The sequence below is a fragment of the Heteronotia binoei genome, chromosome 13, assembly GCF_032191835.1.
Source record: "Heteronotia binoei isolate CCM8104 ecotype False Entrance Well chromosome 13, APGP_CSIRO_Hbin_v1, whole genome shotgun sequence".
In the NCBI taxonomy this organism is placed as follows: domain Eukaryota; kingdom Metazoa; phylum Chordata; class Lepidosauria; order Squamata; family Gekkonidae; genus Heteronotia; species Heteronotia binoei.
In genome coordinates this window covers 22,008,059-22,020,325 of record NC_083235.1, presented here as the reverse complement: position 1 = coordinate 22,020,325, position 12,267 = coordinate 22,008,059, and the positions used below count along the sequence as shown (strand labels likewise).

The 12,267-nt window shown below is 46.2% G+C and overlaps 1 protein-coding gene across 1 annotated transcript in view; it reads left to right on the top strand.

Moving 5' to 3' along the window:
- The first annotated feature begins 3,688 nt into the window (after positions 1-3,688).
- Positions 3,689-12,267, top strand: part of SLC48A1 (solute carrier family 48 member 1) — a 456,994-nt gene continuing 448,415 nt past the window's right edge. The window contains exon 1 of the mRNA XM_060253026.1: positions 3,689-3,692. The gene's annotated coding sequence lies outside the window, so the exon portion shown is untranslated. The remainder of the gene's footprint in view (positions 3,693-12,267) is intronic.

The following is a 12,267-nucleotide window of genomic DNA, read 5'->3' as shown; positions in this document are numbered from 1 at the left end:
ATAAATCTGCAATATTCTTCTTCTCCAAATAAGCAGGGAAAAATTAATTTGTAAATTAACAGCTCCCCTAATAAATGATGTGAAGAGGACTTAGTATGCTCACTGATCTCAGAATGTGGAGAGCCGTTGAGATCCAATGAAAGGGATGAGCAGTAGATGAAAATAGAAAACTTCCACCATAAGTGATGCAAGTGTGGAATTAACTGCTAAAGGATGTAGTGACTTCTGCAAGCCCTTAAGAGCTTAGAGTTTCCAACAGAGGGGAAGGGGTTTCCCTATCATTCATCCTTATCATCATTTCCCTCTGCTCTGTTAAGTTGCATACATCTGTTGCTTCATCTTGCACTGCCATCATCAGCATCCGCATTGTCATCATCATTATTAGTAATGCCACCATCATCATTATCATCACTGTCCTCCTCTGCTTCTTCCTCTTCTTCCTCATGTTCACCATCAGCTGAAGTGAGGGAGAAATTATTATTTTAAAAAAACTGACATAATGAGGTCTCCGTGTATGTAAAAGCTCCTGATTTCATGACCTTTGCCTCCATGCACTCAGTCAACATGTGGTAAGGTAAACGGGAATGATCCGTTGGCTCCATCCCTCTGCCTCTGCATGATTGACATCTCATCAGCACTGTGTCTGAGTGTACCTATGCTACCCCCCTGCCCTCCGTCATGATAGTGGATGTTGGTGCCTGAATGTTTATGCCCACTCATACAATATACAGCTAGATTATACAATAATAATGTAAGCATGAAGGTTTATTTGCAGGAAGCGAATACCGGGTTTAAAGCAGGGGTGGAATTCTAGCAGGAGCTCATTTGCGTATTAAGAGCCTTGTAAGCTCTTGGAGGATTGGCTACATCAGGGGTGTGTGGCCTAATATGAAAAGGAGCTCCTGCTAGAATTCTACCCCTGGTTTACAGAATAGGTAAGAGCCCCATGGCACAGAGTGTTAAAGCTGCAGTACTGCAATCCTAAACTCTGCTCATGACCTGAGTTCGATCCCCAGCGGAAGCTGGGTTTTCAGGTAGCCGGCTCGAGGTTGACTCAGCTTTCCATCCTTCTGAGGTCAGTAAAATGAGTACCCAGCTTGCTGGGGGGAAAGTGTAGATGACTAAAGAAGGCAATGGCAAACCACCCCATAAAAAGTCTGCTGTGAAAACATTGTGAAAGCAACGTCACCCCAAAGTTGGAAACGACTGGTGCTTGCACAGGGGACCTTTCCTTACAGAATGGGTAGGGTGGTGCAATGAATTCATTTGCAAAACTTTGTGCATTGCTCTGCCACAGCTGAACAAATCTGTGTTCAGCTCACCATCTGGTTGTGAATCTCAAAAACAGTATATGAACCTGCTGGACAGGTTCACTATGAAATTAGTAGCATCCCAGATAGATGGTAACTGATCAGTAACTGAAAACAAAGAAAAGGTGTGTGTGTGTTGGGGGCAGTGGGGCTTAGACCAAACTGAATTGAATTAAGAACCTAAAAGTTAAGAAGATCTAAACGTTTTGGCTCAAAAATTCTGATAAATTAAAAAAAAATTAAATATTGACCATGTCCAAAAATATACATGTATTTATTAAAAGGGTAGATTAAAAACAGATACTGGCCCTGGTGATAGCTTCAGTTAAGAATCAAATAGTACAGTGATAACCAAAAATCACCATCATTGACCCTGACCATATGTGTTTTGGCCCACTGGCCTTCCTCAGTGGTCAAACAAATGATATTGCAGAATGGCGCCTGACATTACAATGCAACTATCATTTCTTATAAATTGAACAAGAATTTTTTTAATGGTTATTGTCTGTGACCAAAGGCACGATATTAATCAGAGGCCTCAGTCTTGATGGTTTGCTGCCATGTTTCCTATAACAATGGTTCAATTGTGTACCTTTCTCGGTTGGTCACTATTACATCACTATTGGCATCTGGCTGCATTGATTTTTTTTTTTACAGAGCTATCTGATTAATATTAATAATGGTCATTTCTTGGTTGTCACTGTACAGTTTGATTCTTAGCTGAGGCTTTCACCAGGGCCAACATCTGTTTTATAAAAATCCATTTTGCAGGGCTTTTTTTGTAGAAAAAGCCCAGTGGGAACTCATTTGCATATTAGGCCACATCCCCCTGATGTCACCATTGTTTCAGAAAGGGCTTTTTTTGTAGAAAAAGCCCAGCAGGAACTCACTTGCATATTAGGCCACACCCCTTGATGCCAAGCCAGCTGGAACTGAGTTCCTGTTCAAAAAAAGCTCAGCTCTTGTAATAAATACATGCGTGTTTTTGTATATCTGTCAATATTTAATGTTTTTGACTAACATAATTATTAGGCCTATACATCCAGATCTTCTCAACCTTTAGGTTCTCCATTCAACCGTTCAGTGACACAAGTAAATTTTTTAAGCTAAGGCTGGGTGTGAAGGCTATAAATGCTACTGGACCCCAGCTTGGAAAGGAAAGTCCTTACCTTCCTTCCCGAAAAGGTTGTCAAGAACATTTGAGACCCCAGCTGAGAAAAATGAAAATTAAGTTTTGTATAGAGGGAGGCTTTCTATGATATTGCAATAAAAGTGTAGCCAAAGCCAAGTCTGCCCCCTCACACCTTCCATTCATAACCTATAACCCATATAGTGCCTCACCAGGATTAATGATTAGGCCAAGCAAGCATTGGCCTATGGGCCTCCATGTAGGCTTCCCAAATCCCCTTCTAGGCGGGGGACCCCTGGTTTGGAGCCTCCTCCCCTCGCTTGCCAAAAATCCGGAAAGCAGTGTGGGGGGGAAATGGCGACCCTTCCCACCCAGCCCCGATCCCAGAAGTTACTCCTTGTCCCTTCCCTTCCCACCCCGGATTGCAGCAGCTTCTCCTTGCCCTTCCCTTTCCACCCAGCCCCGATCGCAGCAGCCGTTCTTCCATTTTCCCAGGCTGCTTCCCGCCCCCAGTCAGCTGGCTGGCGGGGGGGGAAGCCCTGCCCCACCCACAAAGGACCATGTGCCTTTGCACCTCCGGAGGCTTGATTGAAAGGCTTCAATTTGGGATGATGTGTCTGTGTTGCTGTGAAGAAGCTGGCAGCAACTCGTGAGTAGAAAGGCCAATCCCCTGCATCAGATTTGCCAGAAACGGGGGAGGGAGGGGGGAGGAGAGGGAAACGTCTTCATTATTCCCTATGTGGAGATCGATTCTCATAGGGTATAATGGGGAATTGATCTGGAGGTTTCGGGGGCTCTGGGGGAGCTGTTTTTTGAGGTAGAGGCACCAAATTTTCAATATAGTATCTAGTGCCTCCCCCCAAAGTACCTCCAAGTTTCAAAACGATTGGACCAGGGGGTCCAATTCTATGAGCCCCAAAAGAAGCTGCCCCTATCCATTATTTCCTATGGAAGGAAGACATTTAAAAAGGTGTGCTGTCCCTTTAAATGTGATGGCCAGAACTCCCTTGGAGTTCAATTATGCTTGTCACACCCTTGTTCCTGGCTCCACCCCCAATGTCTCCTGGCTCCACCCCCAAAGTCCCCAGATATTTCTTGAATTGGACTTGGCAACCCTACCTCCATGCCTTTAGGGGCCCTGGGCCAGCTCCCCCCCCCCAATTTTCCCCCTGCTTGCAGCCCTCCCAGCCTGCATGTGCAGCCAGCAACGGAGCTGCTTTTTGCCCAACTTGCTTGGTGCGGTTGCTGCTGGTGTTGTCGCCGAGTTTGCCTCTCTTGGCCTCTCCCCTGCAGCTTTGTCAAAGGGGCTTTTGAGAAAGTGCCTGCAGGCTGCAGTGGGGGCCACGGGTGGTGGGGCAGTCGCCCCACTCTGAGGTAATTTCCAGGGGGGCCCCTGAGATTTCAATTGCCTAGGGGCCTCCACAGGGTTTAATCTGGCACTGTTCCCCGCACCACTATTATATCTGGGGGTGGAAAGCATCAGGAGCAATGCTCCCTGTGGAGCCTTGTGAGCAAAAATTATACTTTGTGAGCTACTGGCATTTAAGTTGTGAGTGAACAATTTGGCTACTGCATAAATTAGTTTGCTCTGGGGCCATCCTCCCTGAGCTAAGACAGAAATGTGTGAGGTGGAGCTAGCCCACACTAATTCAGCTTAGAGGGAACGCTGGTCAGGAGGTATCCAAAAATGTCAGTATCTCCATGGAAAATTATGTACATAACTGTAATGAAATATTTGCATTTGCTTAACTCAAAACTTTGGTTTGTGTGGAGTGTTGGACATGGTATGTACATGTTTCTGTCTATGGTAATGGTCTGGGTTGTGAGAAATCAGCGACACAGTACATGTTCTGTGCTCTGAATTCTTCATTCCCATGTTCCTTAAGGGTGATTATGGCTTTTGAGGGCCTGACCATGAAAAGTTTGCTGCCCATGGGATTGCTGCTGGTACACAGTAGAGTGTTGGGGATGGGGGGGTCAGAAGCTGCCTCACACCTTGTAAGGGTCAAGAGCTCACTTCTCATCTCCCTCTCCCCCTTTTTGTGGGATGGGAGGAATTAAAGCCCTTTGCAAACTGAGCAGTGAGTGAGCTTCTTGTCCAACCCTTTCCTAATCGTTGTGTGTGGGGCAGGGCCAGTTCCAGGTTTCTGTGGGACTCAATCAACAAGGCATAACTGCTTCTGAATACTGACATCTTGTGGAGTCATCCATCACTATAAACCCACAGAATTGAAAGACCCATTAATGGCACTGTAGAGTCTACAGTAGGGGTGGCCAAAATTTATGAACGTAAAAGCCACATAGAATAAATGTCTGATGTTTGAGAGCCACAAGACATGAATGTCAGATGTTAGAGAGGTGCAAGACATGAATGTCTGATCTTTGAGAGCTGCAAGACATAAACATTAGAGGGAGAAAGGAAGGAAGGAAGGAAGGAAGGAAGGAAGGAAGGAAGGAAGGAAGGAAGGAAGGAAGGAAGGAAGGAAGGGAGGGAGGGAGGCAGGGAGGAAGGGAGGCAGGGAGGCAGGGAGGGACGAAGGTGGGAAGAGGGAAGAAGAGGTAGAAAGAAAGCAACTTTAACTTTAAATGCATTCTCCAATCTGCCTGCTGGTTTGGCTTGGCGAAGTGATTTAAAGAGAGCCATGCCTTCTTCAAGCCAGACGATGGGGTGGTGGGGGCTTTAAGAGGCACACAATATGTGCAAAAGAGACACAGTTTGACCACCCCTGGTCTACAAGTTTTGAGAAAAGAAACACAATTATTTTGTAAAAGGGGTGGGCCTCAGCATCTGTTTCACCTCCCCTAATTCTGACAGCAGCACTGGACTGAGGAGGGCAACAACGTTAGAGATCTCAAGCCTCTGTCAGGCAGCTGTTTGCATTTCTCTGTCTGATCCGAACAAATCTGTGTTTGGCTCACACTCTGATCAGGAGCCTCAAAAAGAGGATGTTCAGGTGCCAAACAGGTTCACTATGAAATTTAGTTTCATCCCTAATAGACGGCAACTGATCTCTATGTGAAACCCATGAGTGCAACTAGACGCAATCTTAGAAAGCAAAGACCTTACCATCCTCCCCAAGAAGGTCATCGAGAACATCTGTGACTTCAGCTGAGAATGAAGAAAAGAAATTTAGTAATGATGGAGTCTTTGTGTTGTACAGCAACTGTTCAGCCAAAGTAAGGTATACCTGCCCCCTCTAATAACCCACATGACCAGGGCTCTTTTTGTAACAGGAGGTCATTTGCATATCAGGCCACACACCCCTAATGTAGCCAATCCTCCAAGAGCTTACAGGGCTCTTTGTACAGGGCCTACTGTAAGCTCCAGGAGGATTGCCTACATCAGGGGGTGTGGCCTAATATGCAAAGGAGTTCCTGTTGTAAAAAAAAGCCCTGCACATGACCCATGCAGGATTTAGCGCCCCACACCACTACATCACATCTGTAACAAAAAAAAAAAGTCAGGAGGTATCCAAAAATGCCAGTCTCTTCCTGAATAATCTTGTACAAAATTTTCAGTAAAGATATGAGTTTGCTTAGCTGAAACTTTGTGTTTTTGGTGTATGGGGGGCTGTCTGTCTGTGTCTTTGATACTGTTCTTAGTCATTGGCTGACTCAGCAATGGCCAATCTGAGTGCAGCTGCCAGGAACCTCTCAAACCAAGGATCTTTGCTTGAAGCTCCTAGAACATAAGAACATAAGAGAAGCCATGTTGGATCAGGCCAATGGCCCATCCAGTCCAACACTCTGTCACACAGTGGCCAAAAAATTATATATATATATATATATATATATATATATATATATATATATATATATATACACACACACACACACACACACACACACACACACACACACATACACTGTGGCTAATAGCCACTGATGGACCTCTGCTCCATATTTTTATCTAACCCCCTCTTGAAGCTGGCTATGCTTATAGCCGCCACCACCGCCTGTGGCAGTGAATTCCACATGTTAATCACCCTTTGGGTGAAGAAGTACTTCCTTTTATCCGTTTTAACCCGGCTGCTCAGCAATTTCATCGAATGCCCACGAGTTCTTGTATTGTGAGAAAGGGAGAAAAGTACTTCTTTCTCTACTTTTTGCATCCCATGCATAATCTTGTAAACCTCTATCATGTCACCCTGCAGTCAACATTTCTCCAAGCTAAAGAGCCTGCTACACTACAGGTTCTGAATCTCAAAAACAGTACTTTGGGCTGCTGATCAGGTTCACAGTGAAATGAGTCACCTCCCTAATAGATGGTAACTTATCCCTTACACACTGTGACTAATTTTTGAAAGCAAAGTATGTGCGTGAAACCTGTACGTGCTACTTGACCTCATTTTAGAAAGGAAAGTCCTTACCATCCTCCCCCAAAAGGTCATTGAGAACATCTGTGACCTGAGCTAAGAATGAAAAAAAGGAATTTAGCAATGATGGAGCTTTTGCGTTGTACTGTAACAGTTCAGACAAAGCAAGGTCTACCTGTCTCCGCCCCAACCTTCCAGTAATAATCAATGACGTATACATGCTTCAATGCCCCACACCACTACATCACATCCTAAGGGGGAAGAGTTAGGAGCCATCTAAAAATGTCAGTCTCTTCCTGAAAAACCACATACATAATTTTAATGAAGTATTTGAATTTGCTTAGCTCAAAATTTGTGCTTTCGATGTGTGTGAGGTGCTGAGCACTGAATATGAACCTTTCTCTCGTCTATGGTACTGCTCTTGGTGATGAGAAATCAGTGTCAACAACATAGTTTCTGTGCTCCAGATTCTTCTCTGCATGCAGATCTAATTTCCACCTTCCTTAAAGATGATTATGTACACAATTAGAAAGCCCCCTCCCCCAAGTTCAAATGTTTGCAAGACTTCCAAGATATTCAAATTAAGCAAAACAAAGGGCCGAATCCAGCCAGTGTTACAGAGCCTTTATGTTTCTTCGATTTCAGGTTTCCTCTAGGCTGGAAAAGCTACCCTGGGTTGCAGAGTTGTTAATTGGAGCACCACTGGAGGCCCATTTAGCCCCTGCTCGTGGCTGGGGCTTCTGTGGAAGCAGCCGCCCTGAGCCCGCCTCGGTGGGGTAGGGCGGGATATAAATCAAATAAATAAATAAATAAATAACTTGCCCTTGAGGTTCCCTCTCTGCCTTCTTACCAAGACCCCAGCTGGGACTTGGTCTCTTCCCCTGCCTGTACCCTTTCCTCATTGCTGTGTTTGGGGCAGGGCCAGTTTCAGGATTTTATGGGTCCAGCCAGGACAAAAAAATCACAACTGTTACTGAATATAGGCACCTTCTGACATAATCCATCACCCTAAAGTAACAAAGGTGAAAGACCCATTAAAGCACTGTCAAGTAAGTGAGTTTTATGAGAATAGAAACACAATCATTTCACAAACGGGTAGGCGTTGGGCATCCGCTCCACCTGAGTCAATGCTGACACCGGCGCAGGTTTGGGGAAGGCTAAAACACAGAGGGTGCTTTCACACAAGGGATTTGGTGCGACCTAGTCACGCCTCCCATCCAGATTAAATGTGCGCAATCACACAAGCCCAACTGTCCTCCGAGCCGCAGCCATTCCCACGCCATCTCCAGACGTCTCCTATCCAGATTAAAAAGCCACCTGGATCTTCCAAGAAGTTTCCCCCTGAATCACATTTAGGTCGCATAATCGCTGGTCATTTGAATGCCCGGACGCAACTCATAAGCGGAAGAGCTGTATGATCGTGTCAACCCATTTCCAGCACTTTCAGGGTTCCCTCCTAAACCCCACTCTGAAGAGCAGTTGTGCACTTCTCCGCTTGAGCAAACACACTGGGGGGACTTTGTTAAAACAAAATCCCTTCCTGTGGCGGGTCCGTGGTTGAGGCTCGTTAGCAGTGTGAATGGCCAACCACGGACTGCTACCGGGATCCTGCCACTTCAACAGGCATTGTCTGATCCCTCTGAAACGGACCAAACTCAAGATAATATTGCACCAATTTCCCAGTGTGATAACACCCAGAGATCTGGAGCCTCTGTTTGGCAGCTCGTATTGCTCTGCTTCAGCCAGGCACATCTGTGTTCAGCTCACCATCTGACCCTGAGTCTAAAAAACAGTACGTCCGGCTGCAAAACAGGTTCACCATGAAATTGGTAATGTCTCTAATAGATGACAACAGGGCTTTCTTGTAGCAGGAACTCCTTTGCGTATTAGGCCACACCCCCTGATGTAGCCAATCCTCCAAGAGCTTACAAGGCTCTTCGTACAGGGCCTACTGTAAGCTCCAGGAGGATTGGCTACATCAAGGGTGTGTGGCCTAATATGCAAAGGCATTCCTGCTACAAAAAAAGCCCTGGATGACAATCTATTACACCACAAGATTGAATGTTTTAGCTAAGACAATATGTGACATTTGTTCATTTGACTATAGCTTAGAAAGGAGAATCCTTACCACCTTCCCCGAATAGGCTGTCGACAACATCTGAGATCTGAGCTAAGAAAAATGAGGGAGGGGAGAATTAATGATGGAGGATTTATGTTGTATTGCAATAGGAGTTCAATGTATGTGACATTTGCTACTTAAACCCAGTTCAGAAAGATGGTCCTTACCATTTTGCCCGAAAACTAGATCAACAATTCCTGAGAGGCCACCTAAGGAAAAAAAAAGCACATTTTGAGAGAATGTAGGCTTTGCACTGTACTGCAACAAGAGCTCAGCCAAAGGAAGGGCTACCTGCCCCTTCCTCATACCTTCCAGTCATAATCTATAACCTATAGAACCTTTAGTGCCTCCACATCCTAGAAAAATTGTCAGGAACAGGCCTGTAGCTATGAGTGGGCCTGTGGGGGCACAGCCCCCCAACTTCTGGCAGGCCCTGGGGCCCCAAGTAGGGTTGCCAAGTCCAATTCAAGAAATATCTGGGGACTTTGGGGGTGGAGCCAGGAGACTTTGGGGGTGCAGCCAGGAGACACTGGGGGCGGAGCCAGGAGCAAGGGTGTGACAAGCATAATTGAACTCCAAGGGAATTCTGGCCATCACATTTAAAGGGACAGCACACATTTTAGAATGCCTTCCTTCCATAGAAAATAATGAAGGATAGGGGCACCTTTTTGGGGGGCTCATAGAATTGGACCCCCTGGTCCAATCTTTTTGAAACTTGGGAGGTATTTTGGGGAGAGGCACTAGATGCTATACTGAAAATTTGGCGCCTTTACCTCAAAAAACAGCCCCCCCAGAGCCCCTGACACCCGTGGATCAATTCCCCATCATTCCCTATGGGAATCGTTCCAGGAGGTGCATAATGGCTATGGGGGTGGAGCTTCCCCCGCCGGCCAGCTGGCTGGCGGAGGGGGGAAGCCTGTAAAACCAGGGGATCCCCCGCTGGGACCTGGGGATTGGGAAGCCTAGCCCCAAGTCAGGGCTCTCAACCTACAGTCAAGCTATGCTTGCCACTGCCCTCCATTCCCCGCCACTCAAATCATGTGCGGGGCAGGCCGCAGAAGCAGCCCTGGCCTTCCCCCTCCACCAATCACCTGATTGGCGGGCCCTTTAACTTGTGCCAGAGGTCAGGGCTGCTTCTGCTGCTGGCCCCGCATGTGATTTGAGGGGCAGGGAAGGGAGGAGGACAGCAGTGGTGAGAAAAAAGGTCAGGAGCGATCAAAAAATGCCAGTCTCTTCTTGAATAACTTTGTACATAATTTTAAGTAAGGATATGAGTTTGCTTAGCTGAAGCTTTGTGCCTTTGGGCTGTGTGTGTGCGTGCAGGGGGCGGAGGGCGGGCTGTTGGGCATTGAATATGTGTCTGTCTGTCTATAGTACTGGTTTTGGTCATGAGAAATCAGTGACACACCCCAGTTCCTACACTCTGACTTCCTCTCTGAGCTCGCAGTTAGGATTGCCAAGTCCTCTGTAGCCTCTGGCAATAGGTACTGTAGAGTTTTTCCTTCCAAATTGCTAGAGCATCTGGGAAAACCATAGAGTTTCCTCAAAAGCTCCTAAAGTGGCTGGTGGGTGCTGTTGCCGGCAGAACGACATCACTACAAGTAATGTCATCACACCGGTGACGTCGGGGGAGGATCCACCCCCCGCCAGCCCAATGTGGGCCAGCAGGTTGGAACCTCCAGGGAGGGGGAAACCCCACCCGGTCCAGGAACCTGGCAGCCCTGCATCCGATTCTCACCTTCCTTAAAGGAGATTATGTCCACAATTAGAAAGGTCCCCTATAGCTCAAATGCTAGTTCCAGGTTCTTACACGGCCCAGGCAAAACGGCATAAATGTTACTGAACACTGACACCTTGTGCCATAAAGCAACACAGCTGAATGACCCACTAACTGCAGTGTAAGGTCTGTACATTTTGAGAAAAAAAATAGAATCATTTAACAAGAGTGGGCTTTGGGATTTGCTCCACCTCAGCTGATGTCGACACCAATACTGGTTAGGGAAGTGCTAAATCATTGCAAAATTAGAGATCTGAAGCCTTGGTTTGGCAACTGTTTGCATTGCTCTGCCTGAGCTGAACAAACCGATGTCTCAGAAACCATACATTCATCTGTGAAACAGGAATTACTGTGGAATTACTGTCATCCCTAAGAGATCCCTAGCACAATGAGAACACATTTTTTTTAGCTAAGGCAGTATGCAAGGCATGTATGTGCCACAGCCTCAGTTTAGAAAGGAAAGTACTTACTGTCCTCCCCGAGAACTTGATCAAGAACCTCTGTGACTTCGGCTGAGAAAAAGGAAAACAAATTTGGGAGTGATGTAGGCTAAATTTGGGGATGATGGAGGTGTTCGTCCAAAGCAAGGTCTACCTGCCCCCCCCCACCTTCTGGTAATAATGTATGGCCCTCTTCTTCCCTGTTTTTGTGGAATGGGAGGATTAAAGGTCCACTAAAAACTGAGGAGGAGAAGGAGAAGAAGAGGCGGAGGAGATTGGATTTATACCCCACGCTCCATTAGTAGTCTCTGAGTGGCTTACAAACTCTTTCCTTTCCCCTCCCCACAACAGACACCCTGTGAAGTAGGTGGGGTTGAGAGAACTCAGAGAACTATGACTGGCCCAAGGTCACCAAGCTGGTTTCACGTGGAGGAGGAGTGGGGAATCAAACCTGGTCCTCCCAGATTAGAGTCTGCTCTCTTACACCAAACTGGCTCAGAGACTGGACTTCTCATCATTCCACCCTCCCCCAAATGCTGCATCTGAGTCAGGGCTAGTCCAAAACTGGACAACAAGGCAAAATCAGCAGATCTTCTGTGTGTGTGTGTGTGTGAGAGAGAGAGAGAGAGAGAGAGAGTCCTCACTGGCACTGTACTAGCACCTTCTGAAATAACCCATCACCAAAAAAGTAGTATGGTTGAAGGACCCATTAGCTGCAGTGTAAAGTTTGAAAGTACTGAGAAAAAAACCCGAATAGTTTCACAGTTGTATTTAAGTCCAGTGACACCTTAGAGACTAACAAAATGTTCAGGGTCAAAGCTTTTGAGAATCAAATCCAGTGTCTGACTAAGGGAGTTTTAACCCTTGAAAGCCCATACCCTGAAAATCTTGTTGGTCTCTAAGGTGCTAATGGTTTTGAATCTAACAGTTCCAACTGTCAACCTTTGAAACAATAATTTCACAGCAGGGGTGGACTTCAGCATCTGCTTCACTTCAGTCAATGCACCTGCACTGGTTTGGGGAAGATTGAAACACAATAAAGTTAAGAGACCTGAAGTCTTTGTTTGGCAGCTTCTTACATTGCTCTTCCGGAGCAAAACACATCTGTGTTTGGCTTGTCCTCTGGTCCTGTTAAGTAGTGGGTTCAGAAGCTAGAGTGATTTCAGCATAGCTCTT